Source organism: Pelodiscus sinensis, chromosome 9 (assembly GCF_052426305.1).
Source record: "Pelodiscus sinensis isolate ZL-2025 chromosome 9, ASM5242630v1, whole genome shotgun sequence".
Lineage (NCBI taxonomy): Eukaryota > Metazoa > Chordata > Testudines > Trionychidae > Pelodiscus > Pelodiscus sinensis.
The window spans coordinates 38,134,015-38,154,935 of record NC_143060.1 but is presented as its reverse complement, the minus strand read 5'-3'; the positions used below and the strand labels follow the sequence as shown (position 1 = coordinate 38,154,935).

General features: G+C 42.1%; 1 protein-coding gene across 4 annotated transcripts in view; it reads right to left on the bottom strand.

Annotated features, from left to right (window-relative positions):
- TLCD4 (TLC domain containing 4) overlaps nucleotides 1-12,128 on the bottom strand; it is a 114,940-nt gene extending 102,812 nt beyond the window's left edge. For 2 of the 4 annotated variants that reach the window (XR_016350266.1, XM_089780538.1), the window contains exon 1: nucleotides 8,793-9,402. The gene's annotated coding sequence lies outside the window, so the exon portion shown is untranslated. Of the gene's footprint in view, nucleotides 1-8,792; nucleotides 9,493-11,945 lie in introns of those variants that run through there. The other 2 variants (XM_089780539.1, XM_089780540.1) reach the window with 2 other exon arrangements.
- Between the last annotated feature and the right edge of the window lie 8,793 nt (nucleotides 12,129-20,921).

Here is a 20,921-nt window from a genome sequence, read left to right as displayed (position 1 = left end):
TGTAAACAGGGGAGTTTGAGTGGGAGTTTGTAAAGGGAGTTTGGATATTGGGACTTGTTTGGGGTTTGTTTTTGCTGTGGAGGGGGTGTTTTGGTTTGGTTTTGTGTTCACCGGACTAATAGGATTTTGGTGAGAAAGTAGATAAAACATAGAGGCAGTAGTGCCATGGCCCAAGTAGTAGAGAACACAAGGAAGATGATTGGATGTGGTAGCTGCAGTATGTACATGATTCTGGAGGGGGTACCTGAAAGGAGTTTTGTTTGTATGAAGTGCCGCCTGATAGAGCTGATGGAAGAAAAGATCCGAGGACTGGAGATGCAAGTGGAAACTCTGGTCGAGTTTAGAAGGGGGTTTGAGCAGATGATGGAGCAAAGGCATGACGTGGCTGAAGGGGAAAGCTTAGATATGCAGATGGAAGCAGGATCAAGGGCCCCAGAGGGGGGACTGCTGGGTGAAGAAAATGGACAGTGGAAGCATGTGACCAAGAGAACCAGGCAGAGGAAAAGATGGGTCAGTGAAGGAAAAATAGAGCTCAAGAACAGGTATGTGGAGCTGGAGAATGAAGAAGGGGTACAGCAGGTAGATAATGAAGATGGAAGGGTAAGGAAGAAGAGAAGAGTGGCTAGTCCCACAGATAAAAGGGAAGAGTTAATGGAGACAACACCAATAATGAGCATTAGGATGGGTTAAAAAGGATTACAAGGGAAAACAGGAATGACAAGGACTTGCAGCCAGAGGAAGCAAGAGAGAGACCAGAGAATCGCACTGTCACTAGGAAAAGGCAGGTCTATGTGATTGGGGACTCCTTATTGAGAAGAATAGATAGGTTGATCCAGAGAATAGAAGGGTGTGCTGTCTGCCAGGTGCTAAGATATGGGATGTGGAACTGAGGTTGAAGAGGATTATTAAGGGAGCAGGAAGGAATCCATTGATCATCCTTCATGTAGGAACAAATGATACGGCTAGATTCTCGCTGGAACTAATTAAGGGAGATTATGCTAGGCTGAGGAGGACGCTCAAGGAAATTGAGGCTCAGGTGATCTTTAGTGGGATTCTGCCTGATCCTAAAGAAGGGAAACTAAGATGTGACAGGATTATGATGATCAATAGATGGCTTAGGCAGTGGTGCTATAAGGAGAGCTTTGGGATGTATGGTCACTGGGAGGCATTTATGGACAGAGGACTGTTCTCTCGGGATGGACTTCACCTAAGTAGGGAGGGAAATAGACTTCTAGGATGGAGCCTGGCTCAACTGATTAAGAGAGCTTTAAACTAGGAATTTGGGGGAGACGGTTGGGAGATGTCCAGGTAATCTCTACACCGGATTTTAACACTGAGAGGGAGGAAAACGAAGTAAGAAAGGATATAGCTGGGGGTAGGAGAATGTACATGAAGAAGGGTAGGGTGGATACCAGTCTAATAGGTCATATTGGAGGTGCAACGTCCATGCCAAATTGGGTAAAGAATGTGAGTGAGGCCAAACAGCAAAAATTAAGATGTTTGTACACCAATGCGAGGAGCCTAGGTAACAAAATGGAGGAACTAGAGCTATTGGTCCAGGAAATGAAACCAGATATTATAGGAATAACAGAAACATGGTGGAATACTAGGCATGACTGGAGTACAGGTATTGAAGGGTATGTGCTGTTTAGAAAAGACAGAAATAAGGGTAAAGGTGGTGGAGTCGCATTGTATATCAAAGATGAGGTAGATTATAAAGAAATAAAAAGTGATGGAATGGAGGAGACAGAGTCTGTTTGGGCAAAAATCACATTGGGAAAGAAAACTATCAGATCTTCCCCTGGGATAGTGCTTGGGGTGTGTTACAGACCACCAGGATCCAATTTGGATATGGATAGAGACCTCTTTAATGTTTTTAATGAAGTAAATACTCATGGAAACTGCGTAATCATGGGAGATTTCAACTTTCCAGATATAGACTGGAGAACAAGTGCTAGTAATAATAATAGGGCTCAGATTTTCCTAGATGTGATAGCCGATGAATTCCTTCATCAAGTAGTTGCTGAATCAACAAGGGGGAATGCTATTTTAGATTTGGTGTTGGTGAGTAGCGAGGACCTCATAGATGAAATGGTTGTAGGGGACAACCTTGGCTCAAGTGATTATGAGCTAATTCAGTTAAAATTAAATGGATGGATAAACAAAAATAAATCCGAGACTAGGGTTTTTTATTTCAAAAGGGCTAACTTTAATAAATTAAGGAAATTAGTTAGGGAAGTTGATTGGACTAAAGAAATTATGGATCTTGAGGTGGAGGAGGCCTGGAATTATTTTAAGTTAAAGTTGCAGAAGCTGTCAAGCCTGTATCCCAAGAAAAGGGAAAAAATTGATAGGCAAGTGTGTTAAACCAAGCTGGATGAGCAAGCATCTCAGAGAGGTGATTAAGAAAAAGCAGAAAGCATATAAGGAGTGGAAAATGGGAGGGATCAGTAAAGCAAGCTACCTTATTGAGGTTAGAGCATATAGGGACAAAGTGAGAGAGGCTAAAAGTCAGGTAGAATTGGACCTTGCAAAGGGAACTAAAACCAATAGTAAAGTTTTACAGCCATATAAATAGGAAAAAAAAAAAAGAAGAAGTAGGACCGCTAATTACTAAGGATGGAGTGGAGGTTAAGGATCATCTAGGAATGGCCCAATATCTAAACAAATACTTTTCTTCAGTCTTTAATGAGGCTAATGAAGAGCTTAGGGATAATGGTAACATAACACATGGGACTGAGGATAAGGAGGTAGATATTACCATATCCGAGGTAAAAGCCAAACTTGAACAGCTTAATGGGAGTAAATCGGGGGGCCCAGATGGTCTTCATCCAAGAATATTAAAGGAACTGGCACATGAACTTGCAAGTCCATTAGCAAAAATTTTTAATAAATCTCTAAACTCAGGGGTTGTACCATTTGACTGGAGAATTGCTAATATAGTTCCTATTTTTAAGAAAGGGAAAAAAAGCGACCCGGGTAACTATAGGCCTGTTAGTTTGACATCTGTAGTATGCAAGATCTTGGAAAAAATGTTGAAGGAGAAAGTAGTTAGAGACATTGAGGCTAATGGCAATTGGGACAAATTACAACATGGTTTTACAAAAGGTAGATCGTGCCAAACCAACCTGAACTCCTTTTTTGAAAAAGTAACCGATTTTTTAGATAAAGGAAATGCAGTGGATCTAAGCTACCTCGACTTTAGTAAGGCATTTGATACAGTACCACATGGGGAATTATTGGTTAAATTGGAAAAGATAGGGATTAATATGAAAGTTGAGAGGTGGATAAGCAACTGGTTAAAGGGGAGACTACAGCGGGTCATATTGAAAGGTGAACTGTCAGGTTGGAGGAAGGTTACTAGCGGAGTTCCTCAGGGATCAGTTTTGGGGACAATTTTATTTAATCTCTTTATCGCTGACCTTGACACCAAAAGTGGAAGTGTCCTGATAAAATTTGCGGATGACACAAAGTTGGGAGGTATTGCCAATTCAGAAAAGGATCGGGATATCATACAGAAAGATCTGGATGACCTTGTAAATTGGAGTGATAGCAATAGGAAAAAATTTAATAGTGAGAAGTGTAAGGTTATGCATTTAGGGATTAATAACAAGAATTGTAGTTATAAGCTGGGGACACATCAGTTGAAAGTAACGGAGGAGGAGAAGGACCTCAGAGTCCTGGTTGATTATAGGATGACTATGAGCCGCCATTGTGATATGAAAGTAGGAATAAGGGATTCCTACTTGAAAGTAGGAATAAGGGATCTTCCGGAAAAGGGTTTATTTTCCACAAGATCCCGTCTAGACTGGCGCTTTTCTCCGGCAAAACCCTGAGCCGGAAAAAAGCGGCAGCCATGTTTATGCAAATGTCGCGGGGGATATTTAAATCCCCCGCGGCATTTGCAATTCCGACTGGTCTCATTAGCATCCCTTTTCCGGAAAGGGGTGCCAATGTAGACACAGCCGATAGGTTTATGAAGGGGATGTTTTGATGAGATAACATGATCTTGGTAACTAATTGACCATTCATTATCAGAAGTAAATAGGTCAATGGAGAGATGATAGGAGTTACTATAGAGAACTTTCTGGGTGTCTGGCTGGTGAGTCTTGCCCACATGCTCAGGGTTTAGCTGATCACCATATTTGGGGTCGGGAAGGAATTTTCCTCCAGGATAGATTGGCAGAGGCCCTGGAGGTTTTTCGCCTTCCTCTGTAGCATGGGATACAGATCACAGCTGGAGAATTCTCTGCATCTTGGGGTCTTCAAAGTATTTGAAGGCTTCAATATCTGAGCTATAGGTGAGGATTATTCTAGGAGGGGGTGGATGAGATTCTGTGGCCTGCACTGTGCAGGGGGTCAGACTAGATGATCATAATGGTCCCTTGTCACCTTAAAGTCTATGAGTCTGAGTTATGGGTTGTGGAACAAAAAATAAAATCGTTGTACTATTTAAAAAATTGCCTTTATTGATCAAGACAAATTACAGTGAAACACACCAAACCATATTTGCTAGTAAGGAAGAGTCTTGGAAAAGATAAGTCCCCACAACTGTGTATAGGTCCAGCTGTCATAGTCCAAGTTGTGAGAGGATGTGCGGGGGAAGATGGAGTGCGGGGGAAGCTAAGATTTTCCAGAGAGTGAAAAGGAATGTGTGGATGTGGGGGGAGGGATGGTTGCTGGACAAAGAATTGTGTACGTGTTCCAAGGGAGATGGAGACAGCATCTGCTCACTCTGCAACTTGATTAAATACTTGAGCATCTCGTTTTACTCCTCCATTAGCTTGATCATGCAATCAGTGTGTCTTTCCTATCCTGCCTTTCTGTTATCCATCACTCCTCCCTTTTCTTGGCCTTCACTCAGGAGTGCTTTATGACTTATTTCAGTAAATTCCCCCTATTACATTTGGGCCTCTTCCTTATCTAATTCAGTGTCCTCAATGTCTCATCTGTAACACAGAATGTAACAAAAGAGGAATTGTTAAATTCCAGCTCAACATTGAAACATGTCACTTACAAGCACCTTTTGCAAAACAAGGTTGCACTTTCCCATTGATCCTTGCAAAGCGCACACATCTCTGCAGGCACTGTAAACATGGTAAGTATGGGAGAAAGGGAAGTAAGGGGAGATGTGGGATGGGCATAGGACAAAATAAAATACAGCTTTGGCTTATAGAGCAGTTTTGCAGGGAAATCATTCTAATTATGCCACACTTTTCCACAAGTGGGTATCACTGTCGCAGACATCTCACCATGTCACTGCTGAGAGTAAGGAGGAAAACTAGGGCTCAACTTCTGGATGCTAGCGGCTTTCACCCTGCTCCATATGCAACCCACATATGTGCTACGTTGGTCCCTGCACCACAGATTGCAGAATGGTATGGGAGAGTTTCCTACAAGGGCAGAAGAAATACGATTGCACTGCCATGGAACCTGCGAGATAAAATTACCAGGTACCTCAGGCAAAGTTTCCAAAGCATCTCTCTACAGGATTCTGTTGAGATCTTGATGTGCATCAACACCCTGCTGGGACATAATGACCAGCTACACAGGGCTATGCACAGCTCACCTCCCACTTTTCTGTGCACTACACACACCTCTGCACTCCCAATCCTAAGCCACTTACCCTGTATCTAAACTCCTGCTTCCAGCTCATTGTGGAGCAGCTGCTGAGACTGGCTAGTTCCCTCTGGAGGAGAATAGTTCCTGGCTGCCTGCCCCTCCAGGCAAATCCTCTGGGAGCCCCACATCCTTCTTCAGCACTATCTCTTCATCTATTACTTCATCCTCTTGGTTAGGTCCTCTTTCTGCTGACTCTGTGCTGTCCAAAGGGGTTCTTGGTGGTGGAAGTGGAGTCTCCCCACAAGATAGCATCCATATTCTCATAAAATCTGCAGGTCTTGGGTGCAGCACTGGAGTGACTGTTTGCCTCCCTTACCTTATTGTATGACTGTCTCAGTTCTGATATCTTCATTCTAAACTGCACTGTGTTCAGTTCATAGCACTTTTCACACAAACGTCACAAAATTTGCTTATACGTGTCCCAATTCCTATTGGTCACTCACAGCTGCAACTGCGGACTCCTCTTCCCACACACTTATCAGATCCAAAAGCACCATGGTGCTCCAAACACTCTCCAGCTTGGACCAATAGCCAACCATGATCAGCCAGAAAGATGCAATAAGACCACTCCATGCTGAGCCACTCAGCAGGAAATGGAATATAAAGTTCACAGGACTTGCAAGAGGAGGGGCTGATTAAGGTGTACCTGAGTGCAGGGCAGCAGAGTTCAAACCGCTGGCCAGAATGGTTATTTGGGGAAACTTCCAGAAGGGTAATAAATGCAAAAAAAATAAAAGTCTCATGGTGTTCACTGTGTATGTCTGTCAACAGTAAAGGGAGAGGGAAAGAAAAAAAGTCTCTCCTGGAGGTAGAAGTGTTCTCTTGCCGAAACAGCATTTTTTGCAACAAAACTCACTTTGCAATGTGTACATTATCAGTTTTGTTTCAAAAAGGAAGTTTTTGGTGACAAAACTTGGTAGCATAGAAGTAGCTATTGTTCTGCCATGAATTCAGGGGACTGGACTAGATAAGTAGCTCTAAACCAAAGGTATATGCTCCCCTGGGGTATGCAGAGGTCTTCCAGAGATACATAAACTCATCTAGATATTTGCCTAGTACTACAATAGGCTATAAAGAAAACACTAGCAAAGTTCATACAAACTAAAATTTCATAGTTGTTTATACTGCTCTATATTCAATACACTGAAATGTAAGTACAATATTTACATTCTGATTTAAAATATAGTAAACATGAGAAGGTAAGCATTTTTCTGTAACAGTATCCTGTGAAATGTTTGTATTTTTGTGTCTGATTTTGTAAGCATGTAGTTGTGAAGGTGAAACTTGGGAATATGCAAGACAAATCAGACTTCCGAAAGGGGTATAGTAGCCTGGAGAGGTGGAAAGTCACTGAACCAGATGACCTCTCAAGACTATTCCAGTCCAATGATTCTATGAATATTTTATCTTGAATCATCATCATAACTGGACATAAGATAACGAAGAGGACGCAATTTTCAACAAAACCTTTCTGCTCCCCACACTGAAAAATGCAGATATGGATTGATTGAAACATTTTTCAAATGTATGTTGACTTCACCAAACTGTTTTGAGCAAAACACTGAAAAAGTTAAATGCTTTGCATCAACATTTTTTAAACAAAAATGTCTCACTTTTAAAATTTGAAATTACTTTTCCTTTAAAAAAGTTGTTTAAATTAAATGCTTAGCTAAATATTTTATTCTGAGTCAAATAAAACTTTCTGTTGAACCCTAAACAAAATCTGACATTTTCATTTCTGCTGCTGAACCAGAAAAAAGGAAACAGAACAAAGTTATTTGCACAGCACTAAATGACAAGTACAGATTGACCAGAGCAAAAGCAGCCCCTTCCTTTTATAACTCACTCATTCATTCCTAATGAAAACTTGCATGCAATACACTATTAAAATACTTAAACAAAACTAATATGTTTGTACCCTACTCTGAAATTGCAGAGATTAGGCATATGCCCCTATCAATAACAAACTGGTAGGTAATTTACATATTGCAATATCATTTATCAAAAACCTTTATTTCATCAAAGCTTTCAGAATCTTTAGTAGGAAGGAGATGAGGGCAAGGGAGGGGGAGAAGAGAAAACCTTTGATGGTGATACTAAGCATTTCTAAAAAAGATTGCTAACTTTAAAAAAAAACACAAGCCAAAAAAGTATGGGTACTCTTTAGATTGGATCAGGAACAGAAGTTTCTAAAACCAGAAACACTAACAACACTTCTTCTGAAATTTCAGTTGCAGTGTATTTATTATGTGGGGGAAGGAAAAGGGAGAAGGAAATCAATTAAACTAATTTGTACTTTTGTTGAGATGCAAACATTTACTAGCAATGTTCAACAATAAAATTTGTGACACCAGCTAGCAAGAGAAAAGCCAGACCGTAAGCAAACTAAAAACAAAACATTACTAGTATTACTAGTATTATTTCATTGTCCACGAAGATAGATATTCAGACAAGCCAAAAGTGATTATATTAACATTTCCAAAGTTCAGTTTAAATAACAATCTAAGCTATTGTATGTAGGGAAATAAAAGCATCGGGCTATAAAACAATATTTTAAACCCGGACATGTCCCTTTAAAAACATTAGTTTCTTCAGTGCAGCATTTCAGAAAGGCTGGACCAGTTTCACAGCATTAGAACGGTAGCATATGGCAGTGACAGGATTTGATGCAATTTGACAGCAACCCTTCTGGTCTAGTGGGCAAATCCTGGCGCCGCAGTACCAGTGGCCTTCCCAACTCCAGCTTCCATTTAACCTCCTCCCCTCCCATTTACCCTCCTCCCCTCCCGGGGCTGCACAGCCTCCCCACCCCCACCCCCCCCCCACACCATTCCCACTGACCCTCTCCCTCCCGGGAATGCACAGCGCCCCCCCCCCTCCCTCCGCCCGGTTCCCATTAACAATATCGCTGCTGGGACTGGTGCAGAACCGCAACCCCTCCCTGTCCCGCCCCGCTCCCACCAGGCCCTTGCTACACGCCCCGGCCCTCGCTCCCGGCAAGGGGGGGCGGGGATGAATGGGCACCTGCCCGCCGCCTGCCCCTCACACGACGGCGCCGGGAGATGAAATGCTCAGCCCGGCTCGGAGCGGGGCGTCCCGCCGGCTCCCCATTCCGCTGCCCTGCCCCCGGCTGAGGGGGGGCTGTGGGCACTGCCCACTCGAGCCCGTACCTGGGGTGAGAGGCCGGGCGGGACTAGCGTGGCCGCAGCGCCTCCCCCATCCCTGCCGGCGCTGCGGGGAGACTCTTGGCGCGCACGGATGCTCGGGGCAGTGGGCTGCTGCGGCGGCTGCGACAAGCCACTCACTGCGGGATCGGGTTACGGCAGCCTCGGCCTTAAAGGGGCCGAGCTCCGCCCCCTGCGAGGGAAGCTGCTGCCCGTTAGCGCCGGGAATCCCTCCCGCGGGCTGCTGGCCTGAGGTGCAGCTAGTGGCCTCCGCGCTCACGGTGCCCTGTGGGGATGGGCCTTGAGGTAGGCGGGCTTAGGCGCCCCGCCTCCACGCCGTGAAGACGGGATCCGCCAGGATTTGCGGGGATCTTCGCCCAGAGGAAGAGCCCACGACGCTAGGCTGTAAGGGGCCCTTGCCAGCAGAGGTGACTGTGGTAGCACTTTGGAGGTGCCCCGCCCCCTCGCCCACCAAATGTTAATTGCTAAATGGGGTGCCCCACGTGCCTTTCCTGCGCCTCTGGGTGGCCCTCCCTGCACTCCCTACCCGGGGCAGGCATCCGTCGGTCGCCTCTTCTTCCCAGTGGCTCCACCGTTCTGGGATTTCGAGCCCATGGACATGAAGTAACGAACGTCTGATGTTTGGTTCTAAAGGCTGCTGCTAGGCAAGAGCCTAACTGGGGGTGTAGCGTGACTAGGTCAGTGCAAGAGTTAATGGTCTGAGCTTTTAAATACGAAGCGGCCGAAAACAGCTGATGTTATAAGTTCCACAAGGTGCCGGAACAATTTTTATAGTGCTGAGAGCCATTGCACCAAACTATAAAACCTAGTTATGATGGAAACCACTTCAAGCTAGGGGGTGCTCTACATTTCTAGTTCCAGTACCTATGGTTCTATAGCAAATATAATTTAGTATCTTCAGTGCTGTGCATTATATACACACAGACTATATTCAAAGAACCTCAGACTTGAGTTTCTGAAATCTCAATTGTACCATTGCATTAAAATAACTGCAAAGGCTATGTAGAGGCACAAAGATCAAAATAAATGTAATCTACAAGAAATGTGTAACAGTGAAAATATACATAGGTCATAATCAGAACTTCTAATTTTTTCCCACATCTGAGGGGAATGAATTTTCTTATGTGCACTATTGTGAAGGTACTGTGTGACCCGGAGGTGATGTGTGACATATCACCTCCATATTGGTGCACATAAAAAATGTATGTTAGGAATGTATGTTAGGGGCCAATGGGTTGTAAGTATGGGAGGGAGCTCAAGCTGGGGCAGAACGTTGGTTTACAGAAGTGTGAGGACTCTGGTTTGGGGTGAGAGCTGGTGTTGAGAGACTTGAGGCTGGGACAGAGGGCTAGGGTGCAGGTTCTGGGGTTGGACTGGGGATGAGGGGTTTGGCATGCAGGAGGGAACTCCGGGTTTGGGAAGGGAATCAGGCATGGGGGGTTGGGATGCTGAAGGGGGTACAGACTCTGGGTTGGGGTGCAGAAGGGGGGAAAGGCCAGAGCCTGTGGGCTTTGGGGTGAGGCCAGAGATGAGGGCTTTGGGGTGCAGGTGGGTGCTCAGGGCTGGGGAGGACTTAAGGTGGGACTTACCTGGATGGCTCCCTGCTGGGGACAGTAAGGAGAGGCCCATTTCCCCTGACTGTGGAAGCTTGGGGCTGGGACCAGAAGAGCTTTCATTCAAGAGAAAAAACAGGGGGAAATTCCAACAGTGTCCCATTTGAACATAGTTGGAATGAAACACTTTAATTTTGTATAATATTTAAAATGTAAAAAGCCAAAATCCAAACAAAACCATTTTTGTCAAAATTAAACTTTCTGATCTAAACAACTTTTTTCTAAGATTTGCTTTCATGGGGAATTCTGAAATTTTCAGGCCCTATTCAAAATTCAAAAGTCTTTGCAAAATGAAATTTTCATCTTCTGCTTAGTTCTAATACTAATGATATATGTTGTAACAAAAACATAATTCAATCCCCTCCTTCAAACACACACACACACACACACACTATTCTCAACACTCAAGATACCCCACCCAAAAGAGACATTCAGACAGTGCCAAATTCATCCACAGAGTTTGGAGAACATCCATTGCCTCTAATGAAGTAATTTGCAGGGTCCTGAAGCCTCATTTTGACCCTTGTCATAAATACTCATTTTCACATTAGTGACGATTAATGGTCCCAAAATACTTATCCTGGAACAGGCTAAGAAGTATGAAAAGACACAGGATGTCTGAGCTACTGGAAGATGCCAAGTTGCTTCTTCCACAAACCTCACTGTCTATTTTTATGCCTGTATCTGATACATTCCATAATGAATTCTCACATAACAATTTCTCAGATCACTTTTTAAGTTGTCACTCTTTAGTAAGAGTATTCTATGTATTCTAGGAATGTTAAAATGTGTGTAATTGGCTAACCATGTAACAGCTGAAAATGTCAGCAGTTACACAGTTATATGCAGAGCAGCATCCAGCTCCCTGGGAGCCAGTGCACTATACTGCCTCTGTATCAGAAGTAGCAGTGTGGGGCAACAGCTAACTCCTCAGGGGCCAGTGCATGGCAGGAGCCAGCTTAAAAGTCCTCTCCCGGGGAACCGGCCACTGCCCCAAATATAGGTACAGCAAAGCAGGGTGGGCAGCTGGCTGCCTGGGAGCTAGTGTGCACTGGGAGCTGGATTTTAAGGTGGTTCCCCATAAATACTGGCTCTTGTCTGCCATCCCATGCTGCTGCCCCTGATACAGGGGCAGCAGGCAGCCCATCTGGCACCACACTTCCAGGGAGCTGACTGCTGCCTCATTCTGCTGTCTCTCAATGTGGGGTGGCAACCAGCTCCCCAGGAGCCACATGTAACTGTTTGGGTAACCAATAAGCTTATGCTTATGATTACCTGTTAAATGGTTACACTCCTACATCCCTACTATATTCCCTAGTCCTAATGTTTCTTACTATGCTGGTCCTTCAAAATGTGTGACATAGGTAAATCAAAAACCTCAAGCTCTACTTTCCCTATTTTGCCTCTTTATACCATTAGCCTCAGTACAGAAAACAAGCTATTTTCCTCTTATTCTATTTACTCTTTTCCATCACTGCCATCTTTAATGAGGCAAAATAACCATTGAATTCTGTAGGAGTTTTACCTGAGTAAGGACTGCATGGTGGAATCATAAAGTATTTTCCGGTAGAAACACAGTACAGAAGTACTATGATAATTTTTTCTTCAGTATTCCAACAGAATGTAGCCCATCTACATTGCTTGGCAGAAGACCACCAAACCCTGAAAATCTCCTTTGCCCTACTCCCTTTTCTTCCTCAAATCTAGGAAGATTGCCTTCTTTCTAGATGAAGAACTGGTCATCAGAATTCTGGAAGGTTTTGAAATAACAGTCACTGTCAGAACTGACCGCTATTTAGGTTGTCAGTGGGGCATATATCAGTAGGGGTTCCTGCCTAGGATTCTATCTCCCAGCAGTTGTAGATGATGAAGATAGTCTAAGCCTGTCATGCAGGAGTTACAGGCTAGAATACAGCAAAGGCATGAGAGATTGGATTTATTCCCATCCTCTAGATCTTTCTCCCAGCTGAATGTGATTTTCAGTGGGGCACTACATATGTTAAAAATGTAGGGCCAAATTCTGCTCTCATACGAGCACCTGCAATTTCCATTAAAGACAGAGGGGAAGATTTGGCCATTATTAGAAAGCCATACTGTGCATTCACGGTACACATATTTTTTTAAGACTTACAGCTTTGTTATATCAGAACCAAAATATTCAGCTTATTTGGTAACAATCTAACTGAGTTTTACCCTGCTTTCCACACAACATGCAGAATCACTTTTGGTCCAAAAACAAGATTGAAAAGTTTCATTCTAGACTGAATTTTTTCAATAAACTATAGTAAAAATAAACAAACAAAAAATAAAATAAAAAAACAAGAGCTTACAGTAAAATGAGGTTTACAGGATCTTGCGCAAAAGGGGTTCTTTTTCCAAAAAATGGCCCTATCTACACTGCGGTTTTTTTCTCAAAAACCTCTTCCGCAAAAAGGATTGGAAGAGAATATGCAAATGATAGTGTGAGATTTGCAAATGAGTGTTTCACTTACATTTCCTTCTCCGCAAAAAACAGTGTAGATGTAGCCAGAGTGTGGTTTATTCTCACTTACACCAGTGTAACTCTATTGGTTTCATTGGAGTTACTTCTGATCCACACCATTGTAAAAGGCGAGTCGTGTTCTACCTTCTATGTGCTTTTCCATCCTCATGAAACTTCTGCCTGCATATCCTGCTGATTTTTGGGAAATGTCTCCTGCTGCTGACAGTGAGGCCCTGGAACTTTACCTAGGGTACGTCTACACTGCACGGCTATTTCGAAATAAGCTATTCCGGAATAGTTATTCCAAAATAGCTTATTTTGAAATAACACATCTATACTTCAGGAAAGCCTCAAAATTAATCCGAAACAGGCTTCCCTAATGTAGACATTCTATCTCGATTTCGAGCCCAAAAAGGTACTGGGAAGGAATTTAGAATGGCCTTGGCAAGGGGCTATTTTGAAATCACAGCAGTGGAGCAGCTACACACGCCTTATTTCGAAATAGCTATTCAAATTTTAAATAAGACATGTAGATGCACCACTGCCGCTATTTCGAAATAGGCATTATTCCTCGTAAAATGAGGCTTACAGATTTCTGAATAAGCCAACCATTATTCTGAAATTTTTTCGAAATAATGGAATGGCTGGGTAGACGCTCACATTGCTATTTCGAAATAATGCTAGTTATCTCAAAATAATGTAGACGTAGCCTCATAGTTAGGAAGCTGCTTGGGCCTCCAGTGGAATCCTGTCACAAAGCTCTGACACTGCTGTAGGCAGCTAATATCACAGCAGTGATCCAGATAACTCAATGGACAAAGGAAAAAATGGCTAATGTTCCCTGTAAGCTGTGTACTTGTATGAACAACTTAGGAGAAATTCAAATGCTGCTCTGCTGATAAGTAGAGCACCCACAGCTAGGTTAATGTTTCTATTGGTGGTGCATATTCACATATGCCTCAGTGCACATAAAATGTATTCCACACATGGATGGAAAATATTAGAGGGAATATTGAAGATGGCATGTGAAAGAATTTGGTACTGGTTGTAAATCCCTCATTGGTGGAGGCAGCAGAGGGAAAGAGAAGAGAAGAGAAAAGGGGCTATGGATGGTTTTAAAAAGACTTCTGTAGAAAAATTATCCAGTTTTCATATCTTTTTTTACATGGCCAATGTGCTTGGGACATACTCCCAGTTTATGGTTGCTAAGCTTCTTCTGTCCACCAAGAAGTCTAAACATTCTTCAGGTCCTTAGACCTTAATGCTTCATGACATGATGCTATTCTGTGCTCTACCCAGTCAGAATTTAGGCTACGAGGTCTGCAGAATATTAATCTTATGTTTTCAGCTCCTAGACCATCTAGACCAGTGTTTCTCAAATATTACAGATTATTGACCCTGTTTCAGAAGTCTGATTTGTCTTGCACATCACCAAGTTTCACCCCACTTAAAACCCCTTGCTTACAAAATCAGACATAAAAATACAGAAGTGTCACAGCACACTATTATTGAAAATATGCTTACTTTTTCATTTAATTATTTAATGAATCATTTAAAATATAAGTATTGTACTTTCATTGCAGAGAGTATAGAGCAATATAAACAAGTTGTATAACATTTTAGTTCGTATTAACTTTGCTAGTGTTTTTTACAGAGACTAGTGTAAATATCTAGATGAGTTGATGTTTTCCTGGGAGACCTCTGAGTACTTCTAGGGGTACACGTAGCCCTGGTTGAGAACCACTGATCTAGATCATGTATATGTGTGGGACTATGTAGTAATACAATAAGCATTGCAATGTCCAGAGAAGCTAACACTTCATGACTTTGTTCTTCCTTCACCATATTTTCCCCTTCCGGTCCCTTGATTTCTCATTTTTGATCAGACAAGTGGTGTTCTCCTGTGCTTCTGATACCTCCTGCTGCTTGAAATCATTTTTCTGGTATCAATACTTCCTGTCAGTAAAGGCACTTGCCAGTCTAGACACAGCCACTATGTTTTGTTAGGTTTCATTTGAAAACTAACAGTTCACTGGCCAACATTATTATGAGCATATTACAGGCAGTCCCCGGGTTACGTACAAGATAGGGACTATAGGTTTGTTCTTAAGTTGAATTTGTATGTAAATCGGAACTGGCTCCAGCTTCAGCTGCTGCCACTGAAACTGACCAGGGGCTGACTACAGAAAGCCGGAGGCAGAGTTGCTCTGCACCCAGCTTCCTGGAATCAGCTTGATCAGTTTCAACAGCTGCTGAATCTGGAGCCTGGGACTGTCCGGGGCTCCGGGGCAAGAAAAGCCCCGTTCGTAAGTGCGGATCCGACATAAGTCGGGGACTGCCTGTAATAAAAATCAGTAAAGCGTTTACTAGTGCTTTATAACTCTTGTTACAGATTACCAGCAATGGAATTTTTTAATAATTTGGCTAGTTTCCTTTTTTTGCTTTATAATATAGACCAGAATATGTCCCTGGCTTGCATTTTTACCTAAGAAATATCACAGAAATGTAGAACTAGAAGCATGCCTGCCCAGGGCCATCCTTAGGATGTATGGGGTCTTACATAGTACTGTTAAACTGGTGTCTTGATGCTGGCAGCAACTGAGAAGTGGTGGGGTAAGAATGTAATTTTTTTAGAGATGTGATTTTATAATCTTCAGCAACACACTAATGAAATATTTTAAATGCAAATATTAAACTTAGGTCCTGTAGACCAGCATAGTAAATTCAGAAACTGACAATATATACTTATTAAATTGCTTCATTACTACTTGAATGGCTCTTTCACAGGTTTAATGTTCTTCTAAAAGGTCTGGCAGATGTTTTTACTTTTAAGTTAACTAGATCCTCTCCAAAGGGAGACTCACCAGGTTGCAGCAGCCACAGAACAGGGATAGGAAAAGGTGGGTGGATGGACATTAAGAACCAGTGGTGCCCCGAATTTTTGGTCGCCCTACGTAGCTGCATATTCTGCATATGGGTAAGGACAGTCCTTGGCCCACAAACAGCAATTCAGAGCCACAGGGCAGAACGGTCAATGGCCCCATACGCACACAAGCTATGCCCCATTTAAACCGTGCTTTGCCTACAGTGGCTGGTGCCCAGCAAGCTTCTGGCTGTGCTGCTTGGCACACCCTTCTGGCATGGCCAGGGCTTCCATATGCCCACCTGGTAAGATTGCCAACTATCTAATCACACAAACCAAAGACCCTTGCCCTGGCCCCTGCCCTGGCCCTTCCCTGAGGTTATGTCCCATCCATTCTTTGAGATGCTGCCCCCACTCAATTCATTCTCCCTCTCTTTCCCTCCCTTGCTCTCCCCCCACCCTCATTCACTTTCTTCAGGCTGGAACAGGGAGTTGGGATGCAGAAGGGATGAGAGGTCAGGTGCCGGAAGGGAGTTTGGATGCAGGCTGTAAGCTGGTGTAGGGGGTTGAGTGTGAGAGGGGGTGTCTTCTTCCTAATTATTAGTCACTGGTGTTTAATAGGCATTGCCAAAAGACAGTTTAATATTTAAATTAAAATCTTTCACCTTCTTTTGGTGCAGACAGATGCTAAGTTAGATTGATGCAAATAAATTTTAGATGGACCTAACTTTGTAGTGTAGACCAGATTTTAGCCGCTCAACATTCTCTCACTTGAGTTTTGTGATATTAGTTTCACTACCTTTGAATTTGTAATGTTAGAGAAAAAAATAGTAAAACCCAAACACAGTCTTGCAAGTTGTCTTTCAGGCTGTGTTTGTACAAAGAACAATCCCATTTTCCCCTTCCATCTTTCTTGGCATGTTCCCTTTAAGATTCTAATACCACCATAGCTACATACAACTCGTTAAAGAATTAGTTGTATTATGAATTCAAGTTTACTGAAGCAGACCAAATACCTTAATGTACTTTTCAGACCACTTATCCTCTACAGTTCTTATCTAGAAACTAAAGTTCCTGGGACCACTAACTCTATTACAGCACTACTTTCCCCAGGAATCCAGTATTGGCTCAAAAAGAGTAATTTCCTAAATGGTATAGTACCCTTCACAGAGAAGTTTTACATGATGTGAAAAGAATCTATTAAGAAATATTTTATTATGCAGAAAAATCTAGTATCTGTAGTTAATAGATGTCTTAATACTAACATGAGTTTGTTAAAAAGCAACACTCCCAAATCAGAGCAGACAATTTAATCTAACATAAATCAGATTAATATATTTCTGCTTGAAACACAATGATTCCTATGGAGCTAGAGAATATTAATAGAATGTTTTGTGGCATTTTGGAAGGTATTAGAAACAAAAGGTACACAGGTATTCATTCTTTCAATAGTTACTTGTAGTTTAATAAATATTAATCTCCCTTGTTCATACTTCCATTATGGAGGAACACTCATAAGTAATTAGCATATACCATGTTTCAGTTCCTTCAATAAGCCTTTTCACTTAACAATTAAACTTATATCAATAAAAACTACATAAAACTGTACTATGAATGTCAGACAGTGAATTTTGACCATTAGACAAGCAAAGCTATTTACAGCTCACTTTTTTTCCTCCCGGCAGGGTGAAAATACTTCGAGCATATTACATTTCTAGCTTTCCTCATTAGAGTCATAGGAAATTGTAATATGACCACGAAGACATTGAACTTGCCTCAATTTAACTGCCAGTATAGTTTTCCAGCTAGATATTGAGTGTATTAGCAAGCTATCTCAAGGAGTAGTCACATTTCAAAAAGGCAGCACTAAGTTTTCTTCTGCTTTTTTTTCTCTTGTTATCTTTGGATATCGGTGCCTTAGGAGTTGGCCATACAAACTAAGCCATCTTAGATTACAAGAGCTTTTTTTCCCCCCATCCACTTGCTCTAAAGTGAACTGAATTCATTAAGTATCGCTTTCCTTAAAGACAATACTGACTCTTCAGAGTCAGAATGGTTTCTTTCTCTTAAATGAGTTCAAAGCTAATTTCTTGCAGCCACAGCAGAGACAGCAATAGTACTCTGAGGTAACCATGTGAAATGACAGACCTTATAATCATAATATAAACTATTTGTAAAACTTGCACTTATAAATCCTTTTATATTAAAGCACTATACAAACTAACTAATCAATAAAAACTCTTTAGAATTAACTCTTGCCTTCCTCTCAAGACATTGTCTGAGGCTATGTCTACACAGCAGCGTTATTTCAGAATAACTGATGTTATTCTGAAATAACAAAGAGCATATCTACACTGCAAGCCATTATTTTGAAATAATGTCAAGCTGGAGGACTTCTTACTCTGACTCCTGGTAACCCTCATTTCAGAAGGAGTAAGAGAAGTCAAAGGAAAAGTGTTCTTCCTTTGACTTCCTGCTGTGTAGACAGTGCCAAAAGCTGAGTTAACTGACGTGGATCAAGTTGCGTAGCTTAATTCAATTTTGCTGCTGTGTAGATATACCCAGGGTGAACAGATTTCACATTCACCTGGACTGCTAGTAACAGTTTTTCGGTCCCAATAAAAAAGCCAACACCTTCCTTGGTAAAATGTCCAGATTTATAGGTACTTCACAAGTTTTCAGCTAAAACGGTTATTTTGGGTTTTTTGGAAAGTTAATAGACAATGATAATATTGACCAATACTGAGTATTGTACAAGAAGCTGGTAGTAATGGTGAGGGCTACAACCAAAGACAGACAAGAGTTTTTCAAGGAGAATGCAGTGGGGCCTAATAGTTATATTCCTGACCCCAATGACTCTCTCTCCAAAAGCTATCTGTATGAAACCTCCATCTGGGATATGGAGCACTCTAAACTACTGCATGTTTCAAGTCAGTAGGAAATTGTCATGATAAGGAAATACAAATGCAGCCAGGTCACCACTTATTAAGAGCAGAAAAAGAAGCTGCTGTATTAAAAAGGATGTTACTGAATACCTTTTCAGTCAGCACGTGCTCGCCCTATTTAGAATAAAAAGAAATGACCAAATTCTATTTCAGCAGATATTTCCTTCAATTAGACTGCAAGAATGCCCTTTCAAACCTCAAAGGCTTTATTTTAAGCAATCTTACTCTAACTACAAGCCTACCATGGAGCAAAGTAATCTGCTGTATATATTCCTTCCTCCAGCAAAAGTCCCAGTGAGTAAGGAGTGTAGCACTTGACTTCTGAATTTATTCAGCAAGTTCACCAATTAACTTTCCCCACTTCCTATAATTCACTAGCTTTTCTCTTCTTTCAAGACCAGATATCTGACAGATCCTCAACATATTTCTTCAGCAGCAAAAGCAGGTTTTTCAAAGCAGATCCCTCCCTGCATGCTTCACTTTTAATTTCACCCTTATTTTTAATAGCCTGTCTTGTCACAACACCTTTTGTTATTGAACTCACATTTTGAATGAGTAACACCAGTCTCCAGTAGTAATTGTGATCTAAAGGAGAATATATACAAAATAAGTATTGTGAGAATGGAGAAAAGAGGGAATCAGAGCCATTTATAGATTCCAGGATTGTTTCAGTTTTAAGTAGTGGCTGCTCTAAAGCCCACATGATGAGGGGGGGAAAGGGAAGAAACAGTGCTGATGAAACTGTTTAAATAAAAAAAACCCTAACTACCCTGTCTCCAGTAACCTTATCTGTACCATGAAAACATTTATTTTCATAGAAAAACAATGTTTCTGCTTGTGCGTTAACAGATGAAAATAGCACTTAAATTACTTTTGGTGCTAATCATTTTAAAGGGTTAACATTTTAAAGGATAAATATGGCACATCTTGATGAACACTTCTATTCCCTGTGCCTTACATTAGGGATCAAAAAAGAACTTCTACTACCCCCTACTCCTGCTTGTGCTACATAAATAACAAAGCTATATAGAAATTAGCTAGTTTTTTTTATTTAGTTCATATGTCATCAATGGAATTGTTAAGTAGAATCTGGTTGCCTTCTCCCATTAAAAAAAATCAGCAAATGACTACAAAATACATTTTTGTGAGGTCCTTTTCATAGAAATCTCCTCCCCCCCTCCCCCCCCCCGCAGATATTAGAGTTGGTGTGGAATAGGATCTACACCTTTGGGATAACTCTGTGTTTCTGATTTCTCCTACCCCAGATGAATGGCTGCAGAAAAAGGGGTTGCATTTGTGTATACAGGCAGTCCCCGAGTTACGCGGATCCGACTTACGTCCGATCCACAGTTACGAATGGGGCTTTTCTCACCCCGGAGGACAGGAGCGGCGGGACGCCCAGATGCGCCGCAGTCCCGCCGCCCGCGTCTTCTGGGGCGAGAAAAGCTGCTCCGCGTTTCCCTGGTCTGTGTGGGGAGCCCCCCACCCCCCGCAGACCAGGGAGACATGGAGCAAAGCCGCGGAGTACGCAGGCAGCGGGACAGCCCAGACGCGCCACGGCTGTCCCATTGCCGGTGTTCCCCGAGGCTTTGCTTCCCGTCTCCCTGGTCTGCTGGGGGGCTCAGGCATGTTAATTGCATGTACATATTTTACTAATTATGTGATAGTGTGATTTGTGACATCCTAAGGGAATCTGCACACTTCAGTGGAATCACATGGATACTTTGAGAATGTTAGATATCACCATCCAATTTCTCACAGTTTTGAGCAAGTTGGACCTCCTTTCAGTTGACAGTAATAGCCATGCCAAAAAACAAAAAAAAGAGAGAGAAAATCACAGGATTGGATGGGCATATTGTATCTGTCAGAACTACAGGCTTTCCCCGACTTACGAACAGGTTACATTCCGAATAGCTGGTCGTAACTCGATTTGTTCGTAAGTCGGAAATACCCCATACGAAGCACTCGAAGCGTAACCAAGCACCAACAACACAGCAATCAACAACGAAAAGTAGAAACACACGAAAAAAACAACACAACTGCAGCAACAGCAAACTTTATTTAACAAACATGAACATGAAATACAAAACACAATGCAGTAATTTAAATACAGTAATGTGAATTGAATTCATTGGTTGAAGAATTGGTGGAGTAAAAAATTACAATAAGAACACCATCAACAGATTCTATTTCAGCAGTTCCTTTGCTTGT